The sequence below is a fragment of the Anomaloglossus baeobatrachus genome, chromosome 10 (genome assembly GCF_048569485.1).
Source record: "Anomaloglossus baeobatrachus isolate aAnoBae1 chromosome 10, aAnoBae1.hap1, whole genome shotgun sequence".
Lineage (NCBI taxonomy): Eukaryota > Metazoa > Chordata > Amphibia > Anura > Aromobatidae > Anomaloglossus > Anomaloglossus baeobatrachus.
This window is the reverse complement of record NC_134362.1, coordinates 30371229-30387056: the sequence shown is the minus strand read 5'-3', so window position 1 is coordinate 30387056 and position 15828 is coordinate 30371229. Positions and strand designations below refer to the sequence as shown.

Here is a 15828-nt window from a genome sequence, read left to right as displayed (position 1 = left end):
GCGATCTTCCAAACTGTATCTGAGGCCCGGTTCACATGGCCAGTAATCCTTCGTTAGAACGGATCCAGCAGTAATCGGTTGGGAAATAAGTTTTTCAGACAGAACTTTTTCTTGTTTAAAAAACAAACAAACAAGAATCATATTTCCGCTGGATCCGTTGTTTTTTTTACACTGGAATCTATGGATCTGTTAATAATTAGCCGTCCATTTTTCATTCATTTGAAAAGAATCCGTTGTTTCCATACTGGATCAGTTTCAAATGGAACGAAACATATGACTAATTAACGGATCCCTTTTCCATAGAGTTCAATGTTAAAAACGGATCCAGCTGAAATCGGTGTTTTAAAAATAAACAAAAGTTCTGTTTTACACAACTTTTTTGCTGACTGATCTTTGCAGGATCCGTCCTAACGGATAATTACTGGACATGTGAACACAGCCTAAGCTAGGTGTGATACTGTCTTCTAAATGGTATCTAAGCTCATCATGTGTAATACTGTAGCGCCCCTGAACCCATCAGGGCACTACTAGGTACTGCATACTAACAAAGATGCAGGACCTACCCCCAGAGACCTGGAAGACCAGTGGCAGCACGAATAATACACATAACATCCCCAGTTTCCCACTCCCCATTAGGGATGACTGACTAGTCCGGGACCCAATGGATTGCCGCCCAGAGGTGGAGCCAGTCCAGTCCAGTAGAAGGCAGCCCGGTGGGAGGGGACAAACAAAGACAGACACTCAGACAGGGGAGTCCGGTAGTGACAGTTGAAGGGGATGGACGTGTCTCCAGACGGGGTTGTGTAGCAGTGACCCAGGTGGCATGGGAGAGTGGTTGCCAGGAAGGCTACAGCCAGGTACCTCTGGAACCAGAGCACCGACAGGGCACAGGGCCCTAGGTCAGGCGACAGCTTCAGGCTACCTGACAAATACCTTCACAGCAAGGGGACCTTCACGGACCCAAGAATCTGGGGGCATCAGCAGTAAAGATTGAGCCAGGGACCGAAACAGTACAACGACCCTACAGGGTTCGCATTGCCCGCTGTACGGACGAGAGACTGCCGACAGACAGTAAGGGACCTGCCAACGCTCCAGGCTACGAAGTCCCACCAAACAGTGACAGGTTCCGGGGAAAGAGGCCACCAGGTCACCACACCGGCACTGGGACAAAAGGTGCCAGGGGTCTGAAGCAGCCGTCCTCAGAGCCACAGCTCAACCTTACAGTGAGTAAACAGAAGTTGCACTGCATCCCCATTGTGTGGTCTCCCTTCTTTCTGCAACAGACCCCTACATTCACCCCCTGGGGCCCCGGCCATACTTGTGGAGGGCTTACCATCCAGGCTGCCACCACCATCAGTCCCGGAGGTAACACTGTGCAGCGGCGGTAACAGACTGTGCAGCGGAGGTAACAGACTGTGCAGTGGAGGTAACAGACTGTGCAGTGGAGGTAACAGACTGTGCAGCGGAGGTAACAGACTGTGCAGCGGAGGTAACAGACTGTGCAGCGGAGGTAACAGACTGTGCAGCGGAGGTAACAGACTGTGCAGCGGAGGTAACAGACTGTGCAGCGGAGGTAACAGACTGTGCAGCGGAGGTAACAGACTGTGCAGCGGAGGTAACAGACTGTGCAGCGGAGGTAACAGACTGTGCAGCGGAGGTAACAGACTGTGCAGCGGAGGTAACAGACTGTGCAGCGGAGGTAACAGACTGTGCAGCGGAGGTAACAGACTGTGCAGCGGAGGTAACAGACTGTGCAGCGGAGGTAACAGACTGTGCAGCGGAGGTAACAGACTGTGCAGCGGAGGTAACAGACTGTGCAGCGGAGGTAACAGACTGTGCAGCGGCGGTTCCATTAGCACAACCGCAACCCGCAAGTGGCGTCACAATACAAACTCTTTCAATTCCCCTGTCTATAATCCCTTAAAAAGCGTCCCCAGGGTCACAGAACCGGGCATTGGCCGTTACACAACCGTGACACAGCATCCCCGTACATATACGGCCCGGAACCGAGTACCCCATAGCCATGGGCAACACAATACCTTCTACCAAGTCCTATACCTAAGCCTATGATCTGTAAAGCTCGGTGTTGAGCGCTGTATCTAAGCTTCTCACTCCGTTTAAGAACCAGGCGGTCCGGCACAGTTTTAGTTTTTCAATGTTCATAAGTTTCATTGTTCTTGCGTACGTTCCTGTGCCACTCCTTTAAATATGACTATATACGCTTATTCTCGCCTTTGGGCCTTTCCAAATGATTTATGTCAACCTTTCGCACATTTATAAAATTAGCGTAATGTACCGCCCGTTCCTTGCACTTTTGAAGAGCAGCAGCGCTCGTGGGGTTAATTCTCATTACAAGCCGACTCTTTGTATCTTGCGTCTTTTTAATTAACCAATCAATTTCTCTATCGTTACCAGTTGGAAATTTCTTAAAGGGCCAGTAACGCATGCGAGGGTGAAGTGCATCTGATTAAAGCGCCACTTATTTCTTTATTTTTTTACTAAGCTTTTCGCGTGTTTAATAATAAAATTTGCCACAAACGATTTTTTTCTTATCACGACTGTGAAATCCCAATATACAAGCTGGAGGCTTTAATAATTGAACTTGCTGAGCGCAGCGTTCTCCGCTCTTTAATATTCCTGAGCCGCCGCTCTTTGCCATATCACAATTTTCAGATTAAAACACAAACTTCTTCTTTTTTTTTCTTTTTTTTTTTTTTGCATAAAGACGTTGAAGCGACGGCAATGGCGGCGACCGGCGACGACGAGATGTGGAACAGAGTCCTGCAGCAAAGCCGCAGCCGTTATCTAAATTGGGTTTTTATTCGGAGCTGCAGACGGTGGAGATAACGGGACGTCTCTAAATTTACACAAGGAAAATTGGTTTTCTTTTGAGCAGTGGAAACATAAAACGTAAATGAATTATAAAGCCGAGAATCACTTTGATCTTAACCCTTGCAAGTGATCATCCGGTTGTGTAGGGGGCGGACGGCCCAAAGTGCTGTAGGCATTGCCGTAACCGCAATTGTTGCAGGGGTTGCAATTGTACTCTGGACCTGGAGCCTAGGGGGCGCCAAAAGTCCCTTTGGTCTAGAAGAAAATACCAATACTATGGAAGATTTGGAGCTCAAAAGTCCCTTTTGGTCTATAAGAAAAGACCGATACTCTAATAGATTTAGGGCTCCAAAAGTTTCTTTGGTCTAGAAGAAAAGACCAATACTATGGAGAATTTGGGGCTTAAAATGTTCTCATGGTCTATAAGAAAAGACCAATACTATGAAAGATTTGGGGCTCCAAAAGTCCTCTTTGGTCTAGAAGAAAAGACCAATACTATGGAAGATTTGGGGTCCAAAAGTCCCCTTTGGTCTAGAAGAAAAGACCAATACTATGGAAGATTTGGGGCTCCAAAAGTCCCTTTGGTCTAGAAGAAAAGACCAATACTATGGAAGATTTGGGGCTCCAAAAGTCCCTTTGGTCTAGAAGAAGAGACCAATACTATGGAAGATTTGGGGCTCCAAAAGTCCCTTTGGTCTAGAAGAAAAGGCCAATACTATGGAAGATTTGGGGTCCAAAAGTCCACTTTGGTCTAGAAGAAGAGACCAATACTATGGAAGATTTGGGGTTCCAAAAGTCCCCTTTGGTTTTGAAGAAAAGACCAATACTATTAAAGATTTGAGGTTCCAAAAGTCCCCTTTGGTTTTGAAGAAAAGACCAATACTATGGAAGATTTGGGGTTCCAAATGTTCTTATGGTCTATAAGAAAAGACCAATACTATGGAAAATTTGGGACTCAAAAAGTCCCTTTGGTCTACAAGAAAAGACCAATACTATGGAAGATTTGAGGCTCCAAAAGTCCCCTTTGGTCTAGAAGAAAAGACCAATACTATGGAAGATTTGGGGCTCCAAAAGTCCCCTTTGGTCTAGAAGAAAAGACCAATACTATTAAAGATTTGGGGCTCCAAAAGTCCCCTTTGGTCTAGAAGAAAAGACCAATACTATGGAAGATTTGGGGTCCAAAAGTCCCTTTGGTCTAGAAGAAAAGACCAATACTATTAAAGATTTGGGGCTCCAAAAGTCCCCTTTGGTCTAGAAGAAAAGACCAATACTATTAAAGATTTGGGGCTCCAAAAGTCCCCTTTGGTCTAGAAGAAAAGACCAATACTATGGAAGATTTGGGGTCCAAAAGTCCACTTTGGTCTAGAAGAAGAGTCCAATACTATGGAAGATTTGGGGTTCCAAAAGTCCCCTTTGGTTTTGAAGAAAAGACCAATACTATGGAAGATTTGGGGCTCCAAATGTTCTTATGGTCTATAAGAAAAGACCAATACTATGGAAAATTTGGGACTCAAAAAGTCCCTTTGGTCTACAAGAAAAGGCCAATACTATGGAAGATTTGAGGCTCCAAAAGTCCCTTTTCGTCGACAAGAAAAGACCAATACTATGAAAGATTTTGGGCTCCAAAAGCCCTTTGGTCTAGAAGAAAAGAATAATACTATCAAAAGTTTACAATAATTGGGGCCCCCGTTGGAGCTTTTGCATTAGGGCTCATGAGCTTCGAGTTACGCCACTGGCCATTGGGCGGGGTGACACTTCGAGGAGTGTCTACCTTGCTGACTCCATTCTGAATATAATTTTTCCTCCTTTAGGACGTCATCCAAAGTTACATTCTAGAATCTTATCAAGGTTTCTAGCAGCACAGAGTATTTCAGGAGAGTTATTTTCTGGAGCGGAGACTCCTTTTTCTCTGTCTATGGTAATAATGAGTTGAGAATTAGTTTTCGGCTGTGCTCCCGGTGGCGGCTCCGCCACCTTCCTCCCCCGGCCTCCCAGGCGGCTCCCGCTCGGATTTGTTTTATATGTAGATGGGTTTTGTGTGCCGCTCGTGCAGAGAACTCAGTTGGGATATGAGTTTCTCCGACTTTTCAATTTCTCTTTCTTAGGCGTCCAGTGATGTTTTCAGGCACTTGCTTAAAAGTGATTACGACTTCAATCCTCTCTGTCTTCTGCTTATCTATAGCCCCACAGAGGACCCCCACCTAATTCTGCTGCATATCTACAGCTATGCACATGCAGAGGGTGGTTGTTTGCAATCCCTAGGTGTCCGCTTCCCGAAAAAAGCTCTTCTGTCTACACTACTGCCCCATAAATGCCCGTTATTACTGATGGAAACAATGTCTAATTGCTGTGTAACAGTGTTGCACAATTCATTACTTATTCTCCAATATGTCACAGGTGAAAGACAGTCATGTGGTTTCTGGCCATAGAAGGTCACAGCGTCTGGGTGTGCAGAATGCTGTGACTTCCTATTGTTTCTGCTGTCAGTATTCATTGGTATAGGTAGCTTTCTACTGTATTTTCATCTCTTCCCCTTTTGGATCCAGCAGTAGCCCGCCTTCCACCCAGCTGCTGATCATCAGTATTTTCTTGGTGCTTAAATACTTTCTTCTTCCCTGAGCTGGTGCTGGTGATATTATTATTATTATTTATTATAGCGCCATTTATTCCAGGGCGCTTTACAGTGAAAGAGGGTATACATACAACAATCATTATTCAGTTCATTCTAGCTCTGGTTGCAAGCAGGTGGCTTGTACTCCTCTGTGGTATCATTGCTGAACTCCTGCGTGTGTCATCTGTGGAGAAGTGTCATGCTTTTTTCCCCGTGTATCCTCCTTCTGTCTTCTCTTAGCATTAAGGGGGATTGACGAAGAGTTCATCCCACCCTTTCTCTATTTAGGGTCCAGCATTAGGAATACCTAGGGTCAGGTATCCGGCTCGGCGCATAGGTGCGGACCCTATCTAGGATGGTGAGGGACCCCAGGGACCAGCTGTAGGTTTGGTCAGGGGGGTCACCATCTCCCCCCTTCCATAGACGTAGGGGTCCCCTTACCCTTCCCTTTTGCCACTGACAGTACTTCCCCATACCGAACGTGACACAATCCCATCCAGAGCTGCATTCAGAGTCTTGATGACCCCATAGCTCTCTGCTGGCCCCTGCTGTCAAAAGCTTTCCCACAGGGATGCACCTCCATCAGATAAGCTGTGTTGAGTTTTCACGTCATGTCAGACCCTAGTATCGGCCAACAGAGTCCTGTATGCAGCTTTGCAGGTGATTGAAGTGTGTGTGGTGACTTTGTGGAGATCAGGATACAATGTATCTGTAGTTATGTCATTGGGTGTCTTCAGTTCAAACATGATGTCTTCAGTTAACGTGAATCTGTCGGCAAGTTTTGCTGTTACATCTAGTAGCAGCATAATATAGGGCAGGAGACCCTAATTCCAGTTGTGTCACCTACTAGGCTGTGTGCTGTAGTTTCAATACAATCAGTGTTTTATCAGCAGGAGATTATCACTGCTGGACTAGGTGTCATGTGCAAACCAGTCCAGCTAAGGGCGCTCTCACACATCCGGCTTTTCACCGGTTTGACGGATGCGGCGCACGCTAGTATAGTGTATACAGTACACTGGCAGCGCAACAAGCGCCGGTCACATACTGTCATGTGACCAGAGCATGTGACCCGGAAGTTGCGGTGCTACCATTGTACTGTATCATACTGTACTGGCGTGCGCTGCGGCGAAAAGCCGGATGTGTGAGAGCGCCCTAATCTGTATAGCCCTACTCACCACTGATTGGCAGATTTATTGGTACATTGCACATGTTGCCAATCAGTGGTGTTGGCAAGGTTATATACAGCTCAGGATTCTGAGCAGTGCGACATCTAGAGCCAGGAAAACGGGCATATTATCAAAACTGCACCAGGCAGCCCAATAAGTGACACAGAGCTGGATTCAGGCTCTCTGTTTCTACATCATACTGCTCTCAGATTACATAGCAAAAATCTGCTGATGGTTTCCCTTTAAAAAAAATGACCCCTCTAGCCCCATTGTTGAGGGGTGTTGAAGGAGTGTTCCTAGAATCCAAAGTAAGTGATCTCTGAACAAGTATAGCTGATGGATTACTGAGGTCTAACATTGAGGAACGCGGTTCCGGATCCCAAGAGCGGGCTGTGCTGAATGGAGCAGACTTGAGCATACTCCACCTCCGCTCCATTCATTGTCTATAGGAGAAAGCTAGTGGTAAGTAGCGGATAATGTTGAGTATACCTCATTAACAATGGGTAACCGTCTTGTTTGTGAGTAAAGCGGAAGTTCACAGATTTGCGATACAGCAAAAATCTATGGTAGATAGCTGGAGAACAAAATAGTGCAAAACCTTTATCTCTTGTGCTCGCAGGTGTGAGTAGGAGTAGACCCACCGAGCCGCAGCACATGGTACACCTGAGGGCTGGGACTTAAAGGGAACCTGTCAGCAGATTTGGCGACTATAAGCTGCGGCCACCACCAGTGAGCTCTTATGTGATGCCCTGGACTAGCAAGGTAGTCACAGACCCCCGCACAACACCAGTCCCCTAACAAGGTGACAGCAGCCAATCCTTAAAACCTGGTCACCTCCCTCAGGGCTTGATGGACACACCAGGGGGTGGAGCTAGGGGGTTGGCGACGCCCACCGAGGAGTTCACATGACCTGAGGCAGGAGAAACAAGTTAGATGAGTCTCAGAGTTCAAGAGAGGAGGCAGGCCTGTGCCCAGGTCTGCAGCAGTCTGACAGGTGTCTGGGTTGGAGCCCTGGCACCTCTGGCTAAGAGGCATACGGAGGCCTCTGCCCGCAGGAGCCGGGAAGAAGGCTCGGTGGAACCGTGGTGGACCGGGACAGGGTAGTGGCCCAGGGTAGTGGCCTGCCGGTACCGATCCAGGGAACAGACTGGAAACTGCAGCACAAAGGGGGGTACTCAGACCCTGAAACGAGGTCCAGAACCTACTGGACTGAGTTAATTAACTGATTGAGGCTAGGACTTTAGGTCCTTTCCCACCCAAAGTCCCGAAAGAAGAAAACAGCCCAACGAGGGGGATAGAAAGCCACCGTACAGGCAGAGAGATCCCACAGGCCAGCGTCTGCGGGCAAAGGGCTCTCCCGACATCCACAAAGCTGGGGAGCGGACTCCTGATGCTGAAGCGCAGGCAGCCTACAATACACAACACGGTGCAGGAAAAAGGCAGAGACCATCAACCGGGTGGGGGACCAGACGCAGCCGGCTGCGGGCACCGACCACCATCATCTTGGTTTACCAGAGATTTGTGTGTGTTACTAATCGTGAGTACAACAGTGCCCTCCGGCCGCGCACCTCCCTGCACTGCCTAACAAACACCCCAAAGGGTCCCGGGGCCATCACCTCTGCCCACGGAGGGGTTAACATCTAGCTGCGCAACATCTCCCCCGGGTGCCCAGTAACCGCAGCGGTGGTGCCCACCTTCACCACAACCTGTGGGTGGCGTCACGAACTCAAACACTGCTCCGGCCGTACACCTACGTCCCCTTAAAGCACCAGTCCCCCTTCAGATCGAAGTGGACCATGGGTCCCCCGGGTCCGGAGACGCTCGAGTCACCACCCGGCGAGTCCGAATCCGAGCGGCTCGGCTGTCGCCGAGCGTGGGGCGGTACACTTATATACAACATTCTAACATGCTGTATATAAGAGCCCAGGCCACTGTGTAGAACATAAAAAACTTTATAATACTCACTAAACGGTCGCTGCGGTGGAGTTGGCCACATGGGCGTCTCCTTTCTCTGGTGCCTCCTCTTTTGGCCATCTTCGTCCTCCTTCTGAAGCCTGTGTGCATGACGCATCCTAAGTCATACACATCCGCCGGTCCCGCGCATGCGCACTACAATTCTTTGATCTAACTTGCTCAGGACAGATCAAAGTGCACCTACGTATGACCTCAATGTCGGCAAGTGAGGATGATGTAGCACGCATCATGCACCAGGCTTCAGAAGAAGGACAACAAAGATGGCTGAAAGAGGAACCGCCGACACCGGAGAATGGAGACGCCCATATGACCCAACTCCACCGCGCGACCGTTTAGGTAAGTATTATAAAGTGATTTTTACGTTCTACACAGTGGCCTGGGCTCTTATATACAGCATGTTAGAATGCTGTATATAGGAGCCCACTGGTAGTGGCCGCAGCTATGGTTGGTACAGTTTGGTGCAGCAGCAGATGCGTCTGGTACGGTTAGGTGCAACAGCGGGTACAGCTGGCATGGTTAGGTGCAGTAGTGGATAAATCAGGTACTGGGACACAGTTGGGTATCAGCAATACTGTACATGGTAAGGTAACAGCACCACAAGGGGACCTGACAAGTAGCAACGCTTCTCTACAGGATAAACCATGTTTTCCAGGCACCTCTCAAACAGGGAGGATGCCTTAAAAACATCGTGCCCCTCAGCCATTGACTTAGAGACACTTCTGGGTTAGGGCAGGCTAGACCTTTAAGAAAAAGTGCACACTCCCAAAGTTTGCTCCCAGGAGACCTATGTAGTGTGCGCAGAGATCGGGGATGGAGCAGACTCTGCTGAACAGCCAAGGGGTTGAGTGTGCCGGCATCCCCGCCGGGAGAGGAGGGCCAGATAGTGTGGGGACGCCGGTAACTGCTTTACAATCTTTCACAACTTTTCCTGGTGAGCATGTTTCTCCACAGCATTTATTGTGAAAGTCACAATCGCTGGAGAAACATGATACGGCTGCCGCAGCCCCGCGGTGAATGAATACCGGAAGAAAGAGGTTAATCCACGCTGCCGTAGACAAGAATGCCAGAAGAGGAAAATCCTGGATACGATTTGTCAACGCGTTTCGGAGTAAAAACTCCTTCAGGACAATCACAAACTAGGAATATTTTTACTCCGAAGCGCGTCGGCAAACGTTTCATACCTATTCTACGGCAGCGCGGATTAACCTCTTCCTTACAGTCTTCGAGTACAGCAAAAATCTAAGCATAAGAAATGGCTTATTGGCTTCTATGGGTAATGTAGTGAAATGCTCTGTATCGTGCCGGGCATGGAGGAGCGGAGATGTCCCCACCATCTGTAGTCAGGGGTGCACCCGGCCTTCCAGTTACTTTTCATTCTATCCCCATCCTCTGATAACTGCTGATCCTGCCCCCAGCGTACGCAGGACAATCTGAAAAGTGGCGGCTCAGACAGCGCCGGTGTCAGCGCCCTAAACCCTCTCATCATTTTAGGGATTTTCTGAGTTGCAAAAAGTGAAGGCTCTTCTCCACGAGAAGCGTTTTCCTCCAGATCCTCGGGGATCATTTCATATCATTTCTTTGTATCATCTGATTTTTCATGTGCTGCAGCCTGAAGATTGACAGTTCTGGTCTTCGGCAGCGTCTGTAATGAAACTTTTATATAACCGGATAAATAAATAAAATGAGAATAGAGACGTGCCGGAACCCTGTACTTGAGTTGTCTCCGCGCAGCTCCTCCGTGTGGCAGATGGTGCGCTGCTTGAAAATGAGGATGGGGAGCAAAGCGGACTTTGTTTTCGGTCTCCTATGGAATGGTAAATTCCTTGGGAGGGAAAGTTGTCCTTTGTTTGGGTAAATTAAGATTCTGGAAATGGAGACAAGGTACGTCTGATAGTCAACATGCCGTGCGCTCATGAAATAATCAGCTGCATCCTCCAGGAACGTTCCTACATTCTGGATATCTTGCAGTTATATTAGCAAATGTCCAAATAAAAAACTTCAGCAGGTGCTGTGCGAAAAAGTGCCGTATTTTTACTGTCTGTCCTGGAATTTCTCGATGGCTGGCAATGCAGCCGGTGCCTCCTCTGTCCGCAGGCATTGAGCATCCTGACAGCCGGGGCGCAGGCACACAGGGGAGCGGTGTCACTGACTCCGACGGGCGCTCCCTCCCTGCATGGCCGGCATTAGCTGCATACATACAGGGGTGTGAAAAAGTGTTTGTCCCCTTCTTAATTTCGTATTCTTTTGCATGCTTGTCACACTTAAAGGGAACCAACCAGCAGGATTTTTGTGACGCCCTGGCAAAACCAGGTAGTCACACAATAGGCCCCCACAGAACACCGTCCCTCAAAGGGTTACATCTTAGCCAAATTGAAACCCTAGTCACCCCCCCAGAGTAAGACAGACACACCAGTGGGCTGGACCAATGCGGATGGAGAACGCCCACCTAGGGGTCTAGAACACCAGGGGAGGGAAACACGTTAGTCAAGTCTAGTTTTGCAGTCAAGTTGAGAGGAGGGAGGAGGAGTGAGAAGTGACAGTGGCAGACTGTCACCAGGCGCCAACTTGAGGGAGACGTCTGGGTTGGAGCCCGGCGTCCTGGCTAGGTGGCAGACGGTGGTCCATGTCTGTCAGGAGACGGGAAGACGGCTACGGGGATCCGAGGCAGACCGGGACAGGGTTGGAGCCAACCGGTGCAGATACCGGAGAACCGAACCGGAAACCGTGCACAGAGGGGGTACCCTGAAACGAGGATTAGGAACAGCCAGCCACGCTAATTCACCGGTTGAGGGCAGGATCATAGGTCCAGTCCCACACAAAGTCCCTAAGGAAGACAACCACCCACATAGAGGGATAGGGCCTCCGCAAAAGCCTGAGAGATCCCACAGGTCAGCGTCTGAGGGCAAGGCTCCCATCCGTAGTTCTGGGAGCGGGCTCCTGTGTTTCAAGCAGGGTAGTCCGAAGAGAACTTATTAAACAGTGCAGAGGAAAGTGACACAGACCATCACCCCGGGTGTGGGACCCAAATACACCCGGATGCGGCGGCCGGCCACTGACAATTTGGTTTACTCACTGTTGTAATTATTGCACACGAGTCCAATTGGTAAACCAATCTACCCTGGTCCGTCCAGGCGCGCTGACCCTCACCATCACCATCACCATCCCCAGCACCGAAAGACCGAGCCCCGGGGCATCCATCCCTATCCACGGAGGGGTTAACAACTTGCTGCGAGACCTTCTTCCCGGGTGCTCCCTAACCGCAGCGGTGGTGTCCCAGCTCACCATACACCGTGGGTGGCGTCACGACACACAGACTCAAAATCCCCAACCAAACAACCCCCTTTTCAATCGAAGTGACCGCGAGACCCCAGGGTCCGGAGACTACTCGAGCCACGCACAGCGGGTCCGGATTCGAGCAGCCCTGCTGCTGGCACGAGGGCGGTACATTTTCGTATATAAAGTAAAGCCAGTGCTATACTGGTGCTAGATTGCTGAATGTAAGCATAACTTTTGTTCTGAGATTGGAGGTTTTATTTCAGAAATATGTGCAAGTAAAGTTCCAGCAATGCACTGCTATTTGATTGACAGGTGCAACAGGAAGGGAATATGTGGGTTGGGTCTGGCTATCTATTCCCACCTCTGTCTGTCTGCGCCAGAATTAACGTCTTTGATGGTGACAGGGATAGGCAGGCCAGGCAGGCAGACAGGGGCACGAATAGATGGCAAGACCCAACCCACATATTCCCGCTCCTGTTGCACTTGTCAATCAAATAACAGTGCATTGCTGGATCTTTACTTGCACATATTTCTGAAACAAAACATAGAACCTCAGAACATAAGCTATGCTTACATTCAGCATCCTAGCGCCAGTATAGCGCTGGCTTTACTTTATATATAAAAATCCTGCTGGTTGGTTCCCTTTAAGTGTTTAAGATCCTCAAACAAATGTAAATATTAGAGAAAGAAAACACAAAAATACAGTTTATAAACAAAGATCTTTATTATTAAGGGGAAAAAATCCAAACCTACAGGGGCCTGTGTGAAAAGTGATTGCCACCTCCCCTTAAAACATAAATTAACAGTGCTTTATCATATCTTTAAAAGCTGAGTTCTATTTCACTAACCACACCCAGGCCTTGTTACTGCCACACCTGGTTTCAATTAAGAAATCACTTAAATAAGACCTGCCTGACAAAGTGAGGATCAAAAGATCCTCAAATGCTAGACATCATGCAGAGATCAGGAAGGGGGCAAACACTTTTTCACACCAGTGTATATTTGTGTATGTATATATGTATATTTTTCTATGAGTATGAGTGTGATATATATTGGCGTGTGTGCTTTGTGTGTAGTATCAATAAAAAACTCACCCCAAAAAATAATAAACCATCATGCAGCACTATCGACCCAAAAATGAAAACGTTACGGGTCTTGGCAAATTTCGACAATACAAAAAAATTATTTTTTACAAATTTCCAATTTTTTTTTCCGACACTAAAATAATAAAACCGGACAAGTTTTGTATCACCGTAATTGTACTGATGAGGAGAATCGTGGCTCCAGGTCATTATTAGCACACAATGTGCGCCGTAAAAAGAATTCCCAAAAAAGAATGTCAGAATTGAGGTGATTTTTTTTTTTGCAGTCGGAATTAGACTGAAGTCATCTGAACCCGCAGATATTAGCGGGATTGTCCAATAGTCTAATATGTATGGGGGTTGATCCTTATTAATATTCATGATTATCCTTGGGTTTGACAAGGACGTGAGGGATGACTATGACTTTTTGTCCCTCCTATTCTGTAAATGGTCCATAAACAATGAGTGATTCTATATCTAACTTTGAGAATGCACTCCCTATTGAGCCTACCTTTTAAGTACACCATTTTTTAACTTTTGTTGGGATTTGTTGGTGCAAAAGGTAAAGATCGGAGGGGGGAGCGAGTGCATATGGTGTTCTGTTACCTTAGTATTGAATATATTCCTTTACTTGGGAGTTGAGGATTGATCGGGGATGGGGCACCTTCGGCTTCGTCTTCCTAGGGCACCAAAATTCCTTGTTTTGGCCCTGGGGTCTGCTGATGCATGTGCCCTATTGTTCTTCCAAAGCCATGTATTTGGGTTGAGGTTATTTCCTTAAGTTAATGTACCACCCCCAGCAGTGGTAGAACCGAGCGGATCCGGGTGTCTCTACTCGTGGCTCGAGGGTCTCCAGACCCGGGGGCTCAGGGTCACTCTAAAATGTAATGGGGGGGTTATTTACAGGGGATTAGAAAGTTCGTGATGGCACCCATAGTGTGCGGAAACGGGGAGTACCGCTGCCGCCGTTTGGAGTACCCGGGGTGGTGGAATGGGGGCAGCCAGATGACGTTACCCTCCACGGGTAGGGAAGGCCCCGGGACTCTGGATGGTGGGATGGATTGCAAGAGAGCGCAGGCTCGTTGGGAGGAGGGGGTGATTAGGTACTCACTCAGAAGGAAAACAGACGCTGACAATGTAGTAAACCAAGTCTCTGGGTGCTGCTGCCCTCTTGTTGGAGCTCGTCTGGGTCTCCGTCCCCTGCGGCACTGCCTGATGGGGCCAGAGCCTGCCTCCGTGCACCGATTATAGTAGTGTCCAAGTGGCCTGTAAGCTTGAAGCTGTCCGGGACCCGCTCCCCACTTTTTGTGTGAGGGAGCCTGCTCTCAGAAGCTCACGCTTGGGATTTCAGTAGGCTGCTTTGGTTGGAAAGCCCTATCCCCCTCGTTGCGCTAGTGCCCCCGATCTCTGAGATTCGTGGGGACAGTCCATAAAGGCCCTATCATCCGCAGGTTAATTGCCGGGTTGCTTGAAGCCTCTCCCCAACCTAGGGTCCAGTACCCCGCCATACTTTCGGTCCCAGACCGGCTATTGTACTTGCTGCTGACCGTCCTCTGAGACTAAGCCAGGCACCCAGTCCCAAGATCCCACGACCGGGTCTCTGACTCCTCCGGGTCCATAACACCGTCTGCAACCCAATCTTCTCCTCCCCGGGAGCCACACGCTCCCTCCTAGCTCCTCACTGCTTGAGGGCTACCACTCAACTGACTTGTCACCTCCCACCTCCCTGCCTGACCCCTCGGTGGGCGTCCCTATTACTTCTTAGCAGCCCACTGGTGTGCCTGACAGGGTGTGGTGCGAGGTGTGATTGGGATTTTGGATGCTGATGGAGGCAGTGCTGTAAGTTGGAAACCCGGAACCAAGAGGGGTTGAGTCCTGCACTAGAAATGGAGCGTGCAGTACCCTGTGACGCCCTGACTAGTCCAGGGGCGCACATTAAGGTTTTTTAATTCAAATATATATTTATTATTCCAAATGAAAAATACATATACCCAACTCAAAATATAAAAATGTTCATATGCAAAAAAGTTTTTCATATTTAAAATAAAAAAATTAAAATAAAAAATAAAATAAAATATATTTCTCTTGATGCAATACTTTTTACCATTCTAATAGTCAATATGCATTATCCCAGTCCTTGGACAGCCTAAGGGAAAACAAGGATCTACCTTCTGAAGATGGTATATCCAAACTGGACCTCCCCTTTAAATCTGGTCTTTCTTCTGTAGTACATCTTGCCTTCTGCTTTTCTCCTTTATCTTCTGACCTGCCATCTTTAGAAGATATTGAATGGTGTCGAGGGTTAATTTAACTCTGTAATCTTTGCCGCGCTCTCTCCTGCCCCGCAGTACACAGAGACCTTTTAACTAAGCAGAATAAATCCAAATTCAATATTTCTCTGTTTCGCTCGGCTTTGATGTTTGTGTTTATGGATTGAGAGGTGGAATTTCCCAGAAACGATCGACTGATATGTGTGAAAATGATGACATCGCAGGATCTTCACTTTTCCTTTGATGCATTTTTATAAAATGTGATTTTGTTCAGATTGTGATGAGATTTAAGTTTTCTCAAACATAATCCCCAACCCATAAATTACAGGCCACGTATAATCTATCTAATCTATAAATTCATTATCAGAAAAATATCTGAGACATCAGTATCAACTGAGGGATAAAATAATCCCAGAACTAATGACTGCTACATTGCCTCCCAAAAATAGTAGCAGTCACCCTGCCTCCAAAGCTGGTGACCTCACCCTGCCTCCAAAGCTGGTGACCTCACCCTGCCTCCAAAGCTGGTGACCTCACACTGCTCCTAAAGCTGGTGACCTCACACTGCTCCTAAAGCTGGTGACCTCACACTGCTCCTAAAGCTGGTGACCTCACAC

General features: G+C 48.0%; 1 protein-coding gene across 1 annotated transcript in view; it reads left to right on the top strand.

Annotated features, from left to right (window-relative positions):
* The window catches only part of NELL1 (neural EGFL like 1), a 784769-nt gene that overhangs the window by 179298 nt on the left and 589643 nt on the right, over positions 1-15828 (top strand). The window lies entirely within an intron of this gene.